Genomic DNA, 17,287 nt, shown 5'->3' with positions numbered 1-17,287 from the left:
CCTGGGTTGCAGGCCAGGTCCCCAGTGGGGGTCACATGAGAGGCAACCACACATTGATGTTTCTCTCCCTCTCTTTCTCCCTCCCTTCCCCTCTCTCTAAAAATAAATAAATAAAATCCTTAAAAAGCTGGAAGGAGTTAGAGAAAGTCCTAACTATACCTCCATAGTTAGTAGCCTATTAGAAGATGAACAACTTCTAATCCCCAAGCACTAGAGAATCTAATCCCCAAGCACTTAGTAAAGTGTACTCTCAAAAACTTACAATCAAGTAGGAAAGAGATACATTTAGATACCACTTGAAGGTAAGCACAATAAACGTATGCTAAGGTTACTCTATGGTCACAGAGGGGAAACCTTTGACCCAGCCCAGAGAGAGATTCCTAGAGGTACCCTCTAAGACCAGACAATACACTTCTCAGAGCAGCAAGTTCATCTCTGCCATCCCAGCATCTAGCCCATAGTAAGTGCTTGATAAATATTTGCTGGACTGAAATGAGTGTATTTAGTTGACATTTAGAGCTTTTATGCAAGATCAAAAGGACTGAATTAAAGTGTGTATATTCCCATTAACCCTTTGAAGAATTCAGGTATATCCTGCTTCTTTTCTTCACAATACTTAGCACACCCAATATTGTATACACACTGTGTTTATTGTCTGCCACCCCATAACCCCCATGAATGTGAGCTCCTTGAGGATGGGACTTGTATTTCCATTGCTTATAAATGTGGCTGACATTTAGTACACTGAATAAATATTTGCTGAAAGAGTGTGTAGTCCAACAGTAGTTAAAGTGATGAAATAGACATTTTAAAAGAAAATTCAGGGGCTTTGTTGTGGCATGGCATGTAGCAGGGGCCACTGCCCAGACTACCCAGCTGGCTGTGGGCAGATGAAGAGACTTGTGACCAAGATGAAAGTGTAGGTAAACACACTTTGCCTCCACACATAACTATAGCAAAAATTACAACTAAACTACAAAACAAACATCACCCAGAACTGTCAGAAAATTGACCTGTATGGAAATCTGACAACCACAGATTCAAAGAAGTCACATTCATCCAGACAGGTGCCTTTTCTACAATAGGCCACACTACTAAGAAGAGTCAAAAAATTTGGTACATTTACACAATGGAATTCTATGCAACAGAGAGAAAGAAGGAGCTTATACCCTTTGCAATGGCATGGATGGAACTGGAGAGCATTATGCTAAGTGAAATAAGCCAGGTGGTAAGGGACAAATACCATATGATCTCACCTTTAACTGGAACATAATCAACAAAAGAAAAAGCAAACCAGAGACATTGAAATTAAGAACATTGTAACAATAGCCACAGGGGAGTGGGGAGGGGATGGTGGGGAGAGGGGTCTATGGGAGCTACTATGGGGGACGCAGGGACAAGATTGGGGGGAGGGTGGTAGTGGGGGAGGGGGGTGGGGCTGGCTGGGGTGGGGTGGAGGGAGGGGGAGAGAGTGCAGACAATTGTAACTGAATAAAAATAAATTAATTAATTAAAAAAAAAGAAGAGTCAAAGCAGCTCTACCTAATACACAGAAACAAACACAAACACGTTTGGAGCTGCCAAAAGGAGGAGACAAAGAATTATGGCCAGAATGAAAGAACAGAAAAAAACCATAGGAGAAGAACTAAATGAAATGGAGATAAGCAACCTACCAGATGCAGAGTTCAAAACACTAGTTTTTGGGATGCTCAAAGAAATCATTGGGTACTGCAACAGAATAAAAAAGACCCAGGCAGAAATGAAGGTTGCATTTAGTGAAATAAAGAAACATCTACAGGGAACCAACAGTGGAGAGGATGAAACCAAGATTCGAATCAACAATTTGGAACATAAGGAAGAAAAATTGCATTCAATCAGAACAGCAAGAAGAAAAAAGAATTTTAAAAAATGAGAATAGAATAAAAAGCCTCTGGGACATCTCCAAATGTACCAACATCTGAATCATCAGGATGCCATAAGGAGAAGAGGAAGAGCAAGAAACTGAAAACTTAATTGAAAAAATAATGAAAAATCTTCCCTAATTTGGTGGAGGAAATAGACACACAAGTTCAGAAAGGACAGACAATCCCAAACAAGTTGGAACCAAAGAGGACCACACCAAGACACATCATAATTAAAATGCCAAAGGTTAAAGATAAAGAGATAATCTTAAAAGTAGCAAGAGAAAAGCAGAGAGTTACCTACAAAGGGAGATTTCCCATAGGGCTTTCAGCTGATTTCTCAAAAGATACTTTGCAGGCTAGAAGGGACTGGCAACATGTATTCAAGGTGATGAAAAGCAAGGACCTTCAACCTAGATTACTCTATCCAGCAAAGCTATAATTTAGAATGGAAGGGCAGATAAAGTGCTTCCCAGATAAGGTAAAGCTAAAGGAGTTCATCATCACCAAGTCATTATTAGAGGAAATGTTAAAGGGAATTATTTAAGAAAAAGATTAAAACTATAAACATTAAAATGGCAACAAATGCACAACTATCAACCACTGAATCTAAATAACAAACTAAGCAAACAAGCAGAACAGGAACAGATCTCCATAGATATGGAGATCATTTGGAGGGTTATCAGCTGAGAGGGAAGGGGGAGAACGGGGTGGGGGGGGAAGGTGCTGGAATTAAGAAGTACAAATTGGTAGGTACAAAATAGAAGGCTTTTAAGAAGAGTATAGGAAATTGAATAGCCAAACAACTTATATGCATAACCCATGGACATGAACTAAGGGAAGGAACTGCTGGAGTGAATGAGGTACTGGGGGTCAGAGGGGGAAAAACTGGGACAACTGTAATAGCAAAATCAATAAAATATATTTAAAAAATAAAAATAGAAAATTCAGTAAATTTTGCTTTGCTTTTATCTTTTGGCTTTTATTTTATGAAGCAAATTTATGAGACTGTATGATAGTTCATTGCCTAAGTTTTTGTTGTCTAGATTCTTGGTCTTTTGAGAATCTAATGAATGCTACTAACTCCCTCTACAGAGAAGTGCACATACACTTCAAGTTTGGGCATCAACAAGTATACAAAAATATCTAGTTGCACCCCTGACCGAGTGAAGGGAAAAAAATTCAAAGAATTGACTAGACATTTTTGTGGGTTTGCTGATTTTTCTGGAAAGAATTCTAATGTCCATCTATAAACTGCCTTTATTTTATTTCTAAAATGAGAGCTATTAAATGATAGATGTGTCAAGGAAGCTATATTAAATGGATCATAGCTCAATACTGAAATATATTTTGAAAACATATTTTATTTGATTTTTCCTCTGATTCTCCTTAACTTTGTTTAGCCAAAAACATGTTTTAGATGTATGAATATATATTATTAATAAATTAAAAATAGGAAATTATTTTAAAATTACTTCCTGAAAACTTTTTTCTCAATATTCAGAGTACAAAATAGAATGCATTTTATTCGAATTAAACCCAATGATGTTTTTATTATTAAATTTATTGGGATATCATTGGTTAATAACATATAAGTTTCAGATGTACAACTTTATAATACAACATGTGTATGCTCTATTGTATACTCCCTGTCCGAAATCTAGTCACTTTGTATCACCTTGTATTTGACCCCCTTTACCTGCTTCTAAGGTCCCTAATGTTTGAACATGGTCATTCAGAAATGTTGTTATCTGAAAAAGGTCTGGACTTAAACGGAATTTCTGATATCAGGTGTGGTCGGCAGTCTCTATAATCACTCTCAAGGATCCCTGCCTGCTGGTATTCACACATTTTGTGCAATCTCTTTTGAATGTGGACTAAAACTAATAACTTGCTTCAAAAGAATAGAATATGGCAAAAATGATGAGTGTCACTTTTGAAATTAGGTTATAAAAGACCAACTTCCATTTGTCTCGCCCTTGCTCTCTCTCTTTCTCTGGTTCTTTTTTGATTGCTTGTTGTGATGATGCAAGTTGTCCAGGGTGCTCTGCCCTCTGGAGGGCCCAATGTGGCAGGCAAGGGCAATCAGGAAGTGAGCCCTGGGACATCCATGTGAAAGAGCTTGGAACCTAATTCTCTCAGCTCTGGCCATGAGCTTGACTCCAATGTAATGGCAGAGCTCCAGACCCTCTGGTTTAAGAGAGAGGAAGAATATGTGTATGGAGTGTTGTACTTAGGAGAGTTATACAAAAGATTCATTGATGACAGAGGAAGAGACCTGACAGGAAGCACGAAGGCCTGGTGAAAATTTGAAGTACTTGCCTTGTGAGCACCTCTGAGTCAAGGTGCCCAGCTAAGCTGCCTCTGGATTCCTGAATCACAAAATCTGTGAGATAATTGTAGACCACTGAGTTTTGTGGTAATTTCTTACATATTAGTAGATAACTAATACATCAAGAATTAACTTATCTACAGCCAGGGACACTGATGTTAGAATGTTATTAAAATGGCCTTTAGGGTAGATGTCAGTAAATCTGTAGCATTTCATACTAAGAGTAGCATATATCCAGCAAAACCTTCCTTGCTAAGATTTCAGGTGACTTGTTTAAAAAAATATCTAATTTCTTGGTTCTCCAACCACCTTCTCCCTCCCCCACCAAGTTTTTCTTTGTAGCATTCCACTTCTATTTCATTATAATGAGTTGAATAGAGAGAAATATTATTATGTCTTATTAAAACTGTTAGATTTAATTTTGTTATGACTATGTAGAAATAAGGAGATAACTGAAAAGAAAAATGTTTATAAAATAAATTTACAGTTATATCTGCTGCAATTATTGGTTTTGAAATAACTGGTGTGTGGTAGAATATTGAAATATATATTTCTAAAATAAATCTCTCCAGGAAGATTTCAATTTTATTTTTTAAAGATTTTATTTATTTATTTTTAGACAGAGGGGAAGGGAGGGAGGAAGAGAGGAAGAGAAACATCAATGTGTGGTTGCCTCTTGCACACCCTAGGCATGTGCCCTGCCTGGGTACATGGCCAGCAACCCAGGTATGTGCACTGACTGGGAATTGAACCTGCTACCCTTTGGTTCACAGACCGATGCTCAATCCACTGAGCCACACCAGCCAGGGGAAGATTTTAATTTTAGGCTGGGTTTATTAAATGCTCTTTCTCCTGTGAGAATATTATAGATTACAAAGATTGTTATAAGTAGAAATTGGAAACAAAAGGAACTTAAACACAAGTAGACTATATCACTGAGGAAAGAAATAACTCTTTCCTGTGTTTAATAAAGGTTTTAAAGTGGCTAGGTCTGGAAAAATTGTAATACATTATCTTCCATGAGGTACAGGAACTGGGAGGAAGGCATATGAAAAGTGAGATCTTTCAGTGCAAGAATTAAACTGTTTGCTTTCTCTCTACTGCTCTTTAATTGTTCAGAAATTACAGTAAGGTTTCAAATTTATATTACTTTGTTCTTATACCCTTTTACTTTTTCTATGCACAGATCTACTTTTGAAGAAAGTATACAGATTGGAGGAAGATTTATGATAAAAAATTATTTTAACCTCATGAGCTAGACTTAGTGTCTCTCCGACTGATGGTTTCAGGAGAATTGCAAGCAAAACGAAGTACAGGTGATTTAATATTTGTATTAAGTAATATAATTTCTAAAATTATGTATCAGTTCCCCTATAGACAGGGCAAATAAATCAAAGTGTGAATCAGGATATCTGGGACTTCACCTGTAAAACTTTCAAGCTTTGATTCTCTGAGAAACCAAGAGCTGTTTCCGAACTTAATTCCAAGAGCTTGAGGGCATCCTGATAACTCTTAACAGAGTGATTTTATAGTTTTGCTCTAACTTAGCCTGTGCCCTGGAAGTTTCCTCCTCCCTTTTCTGCTTACCAGGGCTTTTTCACTTCTTGTTCCTTGTTTTTTTCCATTGCATCAAGAGTGGCTTAATAAAGTACGAAGAAAGGAGAGGGAAGGGCTGAAGAGAATATGGAGGATTATCACTGTCTCTGTGCAGTTTAGGCTCACCTGATAAAACCTGATTTTGGCCTTGCCCTATTCTCCACGATGATCTCAGGTCTCTTTAAAGCCCAATTTAATGGCACGACAGAGCAGGCTGCACAGTGTAAGGAGAGGCAAGTGCTCTGAGAATCCACTTTTTAAGCTCTGATAGTCACAGATGAAACAACAGTCTGTGGGGGTGGAAAGATGAAGGTGGGAGAGGTGGAGCATAAATTATTGACTATTTCCTCCAGCTTTTTTTTTTTTTTTGCCTATGGTTCTAGCAAAGAACAACTATTTTCAAATCCGAATATAAACAATTATGTATAAGTTTCCTGTATCAATATAAATTCTACTCTGATTTGGAAACCTTCAATGATTAAATGGATTTGCATGAAAAACAAGTACCCAAAGCCTGATATTTTTCAAAACTACAAAGTGACTTGATAACTTTCCTACCAAATCTATACAATTATTTTCTCCTGCCCAAAGGTTCCTCAATTTTCCTTCAAAAACTGGACCATGACTTCAGGAAAGTGGTTCAGTCTTGTTGTTTCTACCATGTCAAAATTTATTTTAGTATTTCAAATTTCCACTGTGCCTTTGAGCTTTCTGTCAGGTCTCTTCCTCTGTCTTGAACGAATCTCTTGTATAACTCTCCCGAATACAACCTTTCATACACATGTTCTCTCTCTCCCATAAACCAGGGCATCCGGAGCTCTGCCACTACATTAGAAGCTTCAGCTTAGAACTACATTTGAAATGCCAGCTTTCTGGTGACTTTACAAATTGACATTTGGTGCCTAATGCTGGCTTAGTTGTATGTTTGGCATGTCGCTGGATGCTAACCAGATTGCCCATGGGCTCCAAGTTAAGCTCGGTGTATTTTGAGTTGATCTCCAAAAACAAAGAATATTCTGTCTCTTAAAATTCAAGTTAAATAAAGCAACTTAATAAGGCTCTTCTGTGTCTGTAATGATTCACCATTTTTTATAATTTATCCCCTGTCAAGGCACATATGAGAGTTAACCAGTGAATACATAAATAGGTAGAACAATAGGTCAATGTTTCTGTCTCCCTCCCTTCCTCTTTCTCTCTAAATGAATTTAAAAACTTTAAAAAACAAAAGATAATAAATCATACTTACTGTTGTATTTTCTCTAACTAAACATCATCTTTTTCAAAATACATATCAGAGACTGAGAAGTAAAAAGCCTCATAATATTACCATTTATAGAATTACTATTAACATCATGTTATATTTGCAAATCAACTATTTATTAACTAAATCACGAAAATCTATTCTTTAGGTGAATCATGGTTAAATGGTAAATTCAATATAAATTGTTATGAAAAAGATTAAATTTCTACAAAGTTTTTTAAGTTTAATTTTTATCTTTAGTGGGGTTTTTTTGTTTGCTTTTAGTCCAGCGTTTACAAAGTAAGGAGAGTAGGGTGGATCTGCACAGGTGTTTGGCAGCCTAAGGTATTATGAAACTTACCCTCCCTGTCTCAGAGTTGCATTATGTGGTTGGCTTCAGTAACTACTGGCAAGCAGTCAGAGATTTTAAGGTATCCAAACTGGAGGAAGGTAATGAGGTATAATGCCAAATTGTCATCTCAAATTACCTTTGGAACAAAATGAAAAAAAAAAATGAGATTCCTAAGATTTTATAGTGACTTATCGTAATTGTATACAGCCCCCCTGGGGATATTCTAAATTTTAGCTTTTTTTTCTGAATATAAAAGTAATGTAGACTCATCATACAGACTTTAAATATTTAGAACTATAAAATGAAACAAACTAGCAAGAGTTTTGGAGCATATTTTTTCAAATTAAAAAAATTCTCTATCCTTTCAGTATCCACTGCTACTTTTAATATGGTATTCTTAGTCCTGCTAAATCACTAAATGGTTCCAACAGTTCCAATTGCTTTTGGTTTCTCATATGTGATTCTTTCACTGCTCCTTGTTAACAGCCTATGAAACTAGCCTAATTTAGCAATCTCCTAACACAAGTTGGAGGTGGTTAGCTAGAACGGGAGCCCAGAAAACTTGCTTCCCGAGTCTATATTCTAAACTACCACTTTTAATGCCTCTTTGACAAGTACGTTAGCTACTACTTGTCTAAATGAATGCTTTCTGCTTCAAAGTTGAGGGAATATTTCTGGAAATATCCCCACTGGGGACAGATCTGCTGTAAATATGTAAGTGAAGCCTTACTGAAGCTATCTGCAGTTACATCTAAAAAAAATCCCCACTTCTATCATTGAGAGATATTTTCAAACAGTTAAATATAGAACATCCCAAGTATTATGAAAAAAATTAAAAACAAATATTTTTAATTGCTGAAGTGCACGATAATTTCTCTCACACTTCATATGTTGTAATTACCAACTTTACTTGTGTATTGGCTGTTTCTCCCCATAAGCCTGTGTCTGTACACTAGTACCTAAGCCTGAGGCTTAGCATATGTGTAGGTGTTCAATAAATATTCTGAATAAATTAAGGGATAAGTAAGTAGGTGAAGGCATAAGGAATAGTTTTCACAAGATAATGTTGAACTACATCTTGAAGGAAAAGGATAACATTTTAGAGTGCTTACTAGGTAACAGGCACTCTTCTAAATACTTTACGTTTATTGTGTGGGGGAGAAAAAATTATTTTCCTCTCATCTTTCTAAGTTCTTCTGGTTAGGCTAATAATCAAATTAACATGAGACAGATTAATAGGAGAAAATGACCAACTTTTTTACAAATGCACATGCAAGGGTTCCTTAAGAATACAGGGCCCAGGGATGCATTGGGTAGTTGAGGCTCCTGTACGATCTTGAACTAAGGAGAAGGGGGTTGTGATTTGAGACTTTAAAGGGCAGGAAGGCAATAGAAAAGCCAAGGTTTGGTACATAAATGCTTGCTGAGCTATCTTTAACAATGAGGCAGAGAGGACTTTAATTAGACAGGCCTTGTCAAGTTCAGCCCTATCACACAATAGCTCTTATTAAACTGTAGTTACTTATGTTGATATTTCCCTTTAGGCAGTTAGGGCGAAGGTCAGAGGTTTTTCTGAGCCTTTTGTTTCTTAAAATAAACAGCTTAAAATAATATCCTGAAGAAGAATATTTTTGGGTATCAAACTCTGCTCACCCTCATTGTATAGTATGATATGATATCATGTAGTATAAGCTTGTTCATTGTTTCAGAAGAATGTAATTTCCAGAGGCCCGAGACTTTGTATTTTTCAATACTGTTCTTCTAGCACATAGGTTGGGGCCTGGCATGCAGTAGGTGATCAATCATTTTTTATTAAATCAATATATATAAAAATACTATCTTGTTTAATGCCCATAACTGCTCTGAAAGGCAGGTACTATAATAATCCTCATTTTTCAGATGGGGAAACTGAAGCCTAGAGCAATTAAGTTTTCCAAAGTCACAGAGCTAGAATGTGGTAGCACAAGATTCAAATATTCTCAGTCTGATTCCATACTTAATAACTGTGCCTTCCCAACAGGTAATAAAGTCCTAATCCCTGGTATTGTGGATGTGAAATTAAGGTATATTCTTAGACAATTTTGCTATAGTGCTTCCTCAGAATGAATAAGTAATAATTCCAAAAGAAGAACTGGAAAAAAACACATTTCAAACAGTGGCAGCAATGTTGGGAGTATGTGCGAATTTCTCAAACAGTCTAACTCTTTGGAGAGCAATAATTATGTGGATATTTGAATTTCAGAAGTTTGTTTTAAATGCAGCCTTACTATTTTAGAGTTTTATTCTAGATGCCATGTTATCAACTGGAACTTTGTGAGCTTTTAATAAAATAGTTTGAGAAGCAACTAGGTTGACTGGGAAGGAAAATAATTAGTGCATTAAAAAGGAAATCAATAGGCTGCATAGCATTTAGAGTTATAACTAGCTATGTAAGTGACAGATTAATAAGGTAGAATAACTTGAAGCAGTGTAACAGCTCCTATGTGAATATCACAAAAATATAAGTATGTATACTTGATCTTCAATCACCTAAAACATTAAGGACCCAGATGCCTTGGATTAGAGTTGTGCTTTATAATTCGATAGCCACTAGCTAGACACATGAAGCTGGTAAGCACTTGAAATATGGCCAGCATAAATGAGGTACTCAATTTTAAATTTTGTTCGATTTTAATTTAAATGCAAAATGAATGTTTAACTTAGTTATTGGAAAAGTTTAAAGTACTTCTGCAACAACTTGGGTATATTAATCGTAATTGTACCCAACTGGGTAACATTTTAACTATAAGTTTCATAAAATCTAATTTAAGTACAGAACAAGTATTTCTGATAAAAATTTGGTGTTCAAATTGAGATGTGCTGGAAGTGTAAAATACATACTAGATTTCAAAGACAAAGTTAGAAAAAAGAAAGTAACATCTCATTAGTATTTTTTATATTGATAACATATTGACATATTTTGGATATATTAGGTTAAATAAAAATATTTTAAAAATAATTTCACCTGATTCTTTTTATTTTTTAAAAAGTGTGGCTACCTGGAAAATTTTAAATTACATATGTGGCTCACATTATATTTCTGCTGCATGATTGTTGCTCTAGACCAGCGATTTTCAACCTTTTTCATCTCATGGCACACATAAACTGATTACTGAAATTCTGTGGCACACCAAAAATATATTTTTTTGCCAGTCTGACAAAAAATAGGTATGATTTTAATTCATTTATCCTGGATGGTTATTTTATTGACTGTTGTCATTTTTTTTTATTTGACAAGCTAAGGGAAAAGAGGTCAGTGTCCCTGAGTAAACAGTCAGGTACTGCATGTTTTAAAAATTCTTGCAGCACACTAGTTGAAAATCACTGCTCTAGACCAATTGTTCTCAAAATGTGGTCACTTGACCATCAACATCATTTGAGATCTTGTTAGAAATGCAAATTGGTGAGCTCCACCTAGATTTACTTAATCAGAGACTCAGGGGCAGGGACCTGGTTTAAAAAGCCCTCCATCTGATTCTGAAGCAAGCAAAAATTTGAAAACCATCAATCCAGGCCAGTGTTTCCCACCCTGGGCTGCAAATTAGAATCATTTGGGGACCTTGGGCAACAAATCCTGGTGCTAAAGCCACAATCCGCACCAACTAAGTCAACTACTCTTGGCATAGTCAAGAATGATTTTTAAAGCTCTCCCGGTGATTTTATTACAGGATAAAGATTAAAAACCACTGGTCTAGATCCTTGACTCTTACACTATGCTCTCCAGGCTCTGCTCCCCTTTCCACTTGCACCCCAGCTTCTGCCATGGCTCCCTGTCACAAAGGGTACCACTGCTGTGACTTTCTTCCTGGTCTGGGCATTACCGGGCATGGATGAGCTATGGAACTCAAAGGGCTTGCTGCTTGGGGTGCTTTATTCAAGCATGTCACATGGTTGTTGCAAGGTAGTTTATTTACTTGCAGCAAGAAAAGGAGTCAGGGATTCATACCCAAAGCTCAGTCTTCCTGAGGGGGCTTAGCCATTGCTTATTAGACACTATTTGGTCAATCACATGTTGATTTCTTCTTTGCGGTTGGCTACATTTATCCTGTTGGCTTCTTGTCAAGCACATCCTGTTTATAGCTGGTCTGCAAAATACTGTATTACATTTTAACATTTAGCAAGAATAACATTTAGAAATGCACAGACCTTGAGACCCATGTCTTATCTAACAGATGGGCAGAAGACTTTGCAGGTATCAGATGTTCACACATCAAATATATCTACCCAGTTGTGCCAATTATGCCTGTTACTTTAAATATGAGCATGGCTATGCCTTCTTGGTTTGATATTATTAGGTTTTCACTAGATTCACAGGAATGTGAACCTGGAATTAAATAAGCAGCAGACAATATAAAAGCTTTGAAAGAGCAGATGCAAAGAATGGAATTCCTTTAAACAGAATTATTTGGGGAGGATTTTCTCAGGGACGAATTTTATTGTTTTACACTGTTCTTATACCACACAGCAGGAACTAGCAAGCTTTGCTGCACTCATTACTAGCTTCGATTCCACAGGTCCTATCATTGGCACCTGGATATTTCTATTCTCCAGTGCCATGGATATGGCTACACTTTAGTTCCCTTAATGGTAGGTTCTCTGTCAAAAAGCTAAAACACATTGGCAAACCCAGCCAATGTAACCTTCAAAACCTAGGAAGGCATAATAAATACATAGTTCATTTCACCAGAAAATGATGGCTCTCAAGCAATTAATTAATTGATAGACTCCTACCTCCAGTTGACTGACATCATTGAGGCCTTGTGTACAAGTACACTGGCATCACTGCAGCAGAGTAAACCTTTTCCAGTGCCCCATATTGAAACATGTAATGTTTGTAGTGTTAAACTGTCTTGCAAATACACACCAATGATACCGACAAATGTCTCCTTGTGGGAAATTTGTGGTCTTTTAATTTTCTATACATGTATTGTATAATATTACCCAGAACATACTAGCATTAAATAAATGAAACAGCTAGCTTCCTTTTCCCAAATGTAATAATTCAGCAATATAATGCAACCAGATTTGAAAATCTGAAAATTATTAGTATGCTTAATGGAAACTTGTTCAGGTATAATCAAGCAGTTAAGATATAAATGATTTATGCGTGCTGTGACTTAGTCTATGGATTTATTCCAAAATTACTTCATCATCATGCAGTTTCTGTTTATATATGTATATATACACACACACATATACATATATACACAATGACTATAATACATAAGAATGAGATGGTATTACATTATTCATAATGATAGGGATAATGGTTTTAAGTGTTAATAAAGAGTAATGATTTCTTCAAAAAAATTTGTACTCTAGAGCTCTAGAGTCTCTTAGAAGCTGGAACTTTTGCATACATTTTTGCTTAAAGAGTAGAATAAGGGTACATCTCTTTTAAATATTCTAGTGAAATGACTCATATATTGATTTCAGCTAGCACTAGAATATTGTTCAGATACCAATATCTTATAGCTTGGTTTATCAGGCATTCCTTAGAGCCAGGTATAGAGCCTAGTGAAGGAAACCAGGATGTGTAACCCCAAAATATGTATCTTTGAGGACCAGAGGAACCTACAAACAAACTTTAGTTTGTTTCTTCCCATATATTTACCTTCCCACAGTTTGCCACCCTTGGAAACCTAAAACTGCTTTCCTTTGTCCTGCCATCTCTAAGTTTATCCTTCTTTGTTGAAGATGCTCTATAGACTGCAGTTGTAAGCTTCTGCTTTGAGTCATTCTTTTGGTTATCTCCTCTTTGAATGTGCACCACATGTGTTAATAAACTCTTATTCTTTTGTTAATGTCTTCTTGTTAAAGAGTCCCAGCTAAAAACCTAAGATGGGAAGAGGTAAAGTTCTGTCTCCGCTGTAGTAGCACTCATTCAGCTTGTGTGCTCCCTTCATTCAGTACACAGGCAAAAATGTCAGCTCTCGCACTGGTCGGCAGTTACCCTGGGGCCGGCCATCCCAGGGGCTCAGCCGCCTACATTTGACTCTGAGCTTTGAGAAGGCCTCCCAGGTAGACTTTCTCATCTCCAATAAACAGTAGATGGTTCTAATTCTCAAATTAGAACCATAAAAGGTCAAACAAAGGTCTTCCCTTCATACAGAAACACAAGAACCGCACATGTTGAAATTTTCAATTAAAAAAATCAATTTATTTTACATTGTGACAGACCTAGGTAGGCCTAGCAGGAATGGAAAATCACCAGGTGGGAAAACTGCACCGTGGGAAGCTGTAGCCTGGGAAACTGCCTGCGGGCCCTACCCAGGACAAACAGATGCCCGGCTAAGATTGGGGTACTGGGGTTGGCCTAGCCGGTGTAACAGGATGATGCAGCTTTAACTTGACCTGACAAAATGTATCAAGAACAATGGTCAGCAGAAACAGCACCAGCCACCAGTTCTAGCTAATCAGCCTCTGACACCCCAACCAGTTACCCTTCGCGGGTTTTTGCGCTTAAAAACGCTGCCCTGAGAACAACAACCCAGTGAGCTCTAACCGCCCATGCTTGGCCCCACTTTCCGCACGAGTCTCACCCTCCCCAGGTCGGCTCCACTTTTCCTCTTATTCCCCGCTAATAAACCCTGCGTCTTAGCTTGCTGCGTCTGTCTGGTTTCTTGAGAGACTCCGACCTAACATTTTTTTGGTGCCAAAACCAGAATCAGGCACCCGGCCGAAGGCCCGTGCTCCCATCCTTCGGGGCCCCTGGGACTGGCCTCAGGTCGCCCTGATTCCCGGACCGGGGAGTCGTTCCAAAACCCTAGGGGACAGCGGCTGAACTTCCTCTCCGGCTTTTCCACCCCATTTCGCGCCTCACTCTAGAGGACCGTCCCTTCAGGGACCCAGCCACTTCGCCGGACCTTCCCAGTCCACACTGGTCGCTACTCTCTTGGGCGAGCCCTTGGCCTTCGACTCCAAGCACTCCGGTCTGTCCAGGCCGCTCTGGCCCCACTTCTGACCCCGGAGTCAGCGCTGACGTCCTGGGACTCAGACTCGCCCTGGGCGGTCCCCCTCTTCACCGCTCTCGTTCTCAGCGCAACTGTGGGGACACCGCAGCCTCTCCCGCCCGCCCGGCACACTGCTCTCGGCGCCGGTTTGCAGCCGGGAGAGCCACCCCAGGAAACGGAACTGGAGCCACAGCCGGAGGACCGCGCTTTTTCGGTTTCAAACCCGCACAGACCTTGGCGGTTCCCTGCGGCGCAGCGCTGCTACCCTGCCCGCTCCGCTCCCCTCCCAACTCCGCGGCCAGCCCCTCGGATCTGCCGACCGCCGTCTGCCCCACGCAGGTCCGTCCCCCGCTCTCTCTCAGGGGCCTCCGGCCTCCCAGCCTCCCACCCGCTGTCTCCCCGCCTCGCACTCCCCCTCGCTGGCTGTCCCAAGTCCCCCAGGGCCGCCCCCACCCAGTTGTCCCCTCCGGGCTGCGGAGGGACGGAGGGCGTGGTGCGGGGGCGCGTTCCTCTCTCGCCGTCAGACTCTGCGCGAGCAGAGCGCAGCGCGGCTCTCTTTCTGGGGCCCGCAAACTGTGTCAGGGAGGGTGGCGACATTCTAGAGACGGCCAGGGCCCGGGTGGAAACCCTGGGCCGTCACGGCAGCCTCGGCGAGGCGGTTCTCACGCACCGGCTGGACCCAGGCTCTGCAGAAGGGCGCGTACTCGGTATTCGGACGAGCTCCAACAACTGGAGGACCTCCTCAAGACGGCTGTCCGAGTATTCAACAACTGGGAGGAGAAAAAACTAGAACAAAAAAGAGAGGGAAGAACGAGAAAATGCCAGGGGAAAAGGAAAGGCAGGAAAGAGAGAACGCGAGATACCTAAAAGCTTGCCACTGCCCTCCAGGAACAAACCCGCAGGGGTCGTGGAAAAGTAAAAGGACCCCCTGGGGTCCTTGTTTCAGGTGCGGAAGGAAGGGACATTGGGCGAGGCTCTGCCTGAACCCACGGCCACCTCCCGGGCACTGTCCTCTCTGCAAGACTTCAGGGCATTGGAAGGTTGTCCGTCGGCCTGCAGACGAGGGACCAGACTTCCTTCCTCTGCGGGAGAAGCAGCCCTCGAGGTCACAGTCCCTGGCCTACTCGGTCTAGCCACATAAGGCTGACAAGGTCCCGGGGTCCAGAGCCCCTGCTGTTGCCATCACCACCACTGAGCCCAGAGTAACCCTACAAGTGGCAGGTAAGCCCATCTCCTTTATCCTAGATAAGGGAGCCACGTTCTCAGTTCTGCCAGAATATTCGGGGCCTTTAACCCCCTCCTCAGCCTCTGTTGTAGGAATAGATGGAAAAGTAGGTAAACCATGGATGGGTCACTCAGCTCTTCTGCCACATAGGGGAACACAGCTTTGCTCTCACTCTTTCTTAGTTACACCTACCTGCCCTGTCCTGCTGATAGAGAGGGACCTTTTAGCCAAGCTACAAGCCTCCCTTCTAATACCCTCATTACAGAGCATAACACATGCTCTAAACCCACACACAGTCTGGCTGCCGACCTCAGGAAGCCACCCTAATTCCCCAGCATCCAACTCATCAGACCCCACCTTCCTTTCCTCTGTTGACCCTTGAATTTGGGACACAAAACACCCTTCTGTAGCATTTTTTTTTTTTTTTAACCATTCCCCCTTTCTCCCAATCATAGGACATCTTTGCTTTTACTTGGACACTTGGGACGGCTATGCCTGGATTCTCTTAGCTCAACACGATGGACCCAATGTAAGGTCCGTAGCTTATTTCTCTTAGCCACTAGATGCTCCATTCCTAGGCTGGCTGGCTTGTCTGCGGGCTCTGGCAGCAGTAGCCATCCTCATTCAGGAGTCTCTTAAGCTAGTTCCATATGCCAACCTGATGGTTTATTCCTCCCACTCCATAAACCCTCTCATTACACACTTGGCTATATCTAATGCTTTTCCCTCCCAGCTACAATTTCTCCATGCTCAAATCCTACAAAACTCTCAAGTCCAAATCCATCCCTCCCCTAGAAGTCTTAACCCAGCTTCCTTGCTGCCTCTCTTTGACTTGTCTACAGACGCTCACCATTGTAGCGAGGTCATTCACCATTTTTTACATCCCTTCCCTAATCTCCAGGATGGACCTCTCCTGTCACACACCCCCAGTTGATTCTTAGATGGGAGTTCCTTTAAGGCCCTCAAGCAGAGAGCGGGCTACGCTATCATCACCCTCGACAATATTCTAGAATCTATGTCTCCCCCTCAAGGAACAACCCCCAACAGGCAGAGCTTATAGCTCTAATCAGGGTGCTAATTCTCACCAAGGGACAGACAGTAAACATATACCCGGACTCCAAGTATGCTTTCCATATCATACATTCACACATCCCCATATGCAGGGAGAGAGGATACCTCACTTCTAAACATTCCCCCATCACTAACAGAAACCTCATCCTCAAGCTCTTCCAGGCAGCCTCATTACCCAAATGTGCTGCTGTAACTCACTGCAAGGGACATCAACATAGGAGAGATCACATCTCCACAGGAAACAATAAAGCAGACACTGAGACCAAAAGGCTAGCCCAGAACAGTCAACCCCTTACTCAACTGTTAGTAATGCCCTCTAAAGCACCACCACACACCAAAGAGGAACATCTAAATCTCCCCAAACTGGGAGTGACCTTTTCCAATAGGTAGTATACTCTTAACAACAAAATAATTTTACCAGAACAACGAGTCACCCAAGTCCTTACTGACCTGCACAACCAATTTCACATCAGTGCGAGACACCTTGCCTCTCTTCTCCCTCAGACCCTCCTACACCATTACCTACTCTCTACCCTAGAAAAATAACAGCAGTGTGTCATCTGCCACCAAACAACACT

General features: G+C 40.4%; 1 protein-coding gene and 1 pseudogene across 1 annotated transcript in view; one reads left to right on the top strand and one right to left on the bottom strand.

Annotated features, from left to right (window-relative positions):
* Positions 1 to 17,287, bottom strand: part of PRSS35 (serine protease 35) — a 75,450-nt gene that overhangs the window by 53,911 nt on the left and 4,252 nt on the right. The gene's annotated exons all lie outside the window — the stretch shown is intronic.
* LOC112319219 (acyl-protein thioesterase 1-like) lies at positions 11,633 to 12,205 on the top strand (annotated as a pseudogene).

The sequence above is a fragment of the Desmodus rotundus genome, chromosome 11 (assembly GCF_022682495.2).
Source record: "Desmodus rotundus isolate HL8 chromosome 11, HLdesRot8A.1, whole genome shotgun sequence".
Taxonomy (NCBI): Eukaryota; Metazoa; Chordata; class Mammalia; order Chiroptera; family Phyllostomidae; genus Desmodus; species Desmodus rotundus.
Note: the sequence above shows the minus strand (reverse complement) of the source record. Positions and strands in the feature narration are given on the sequence as shown.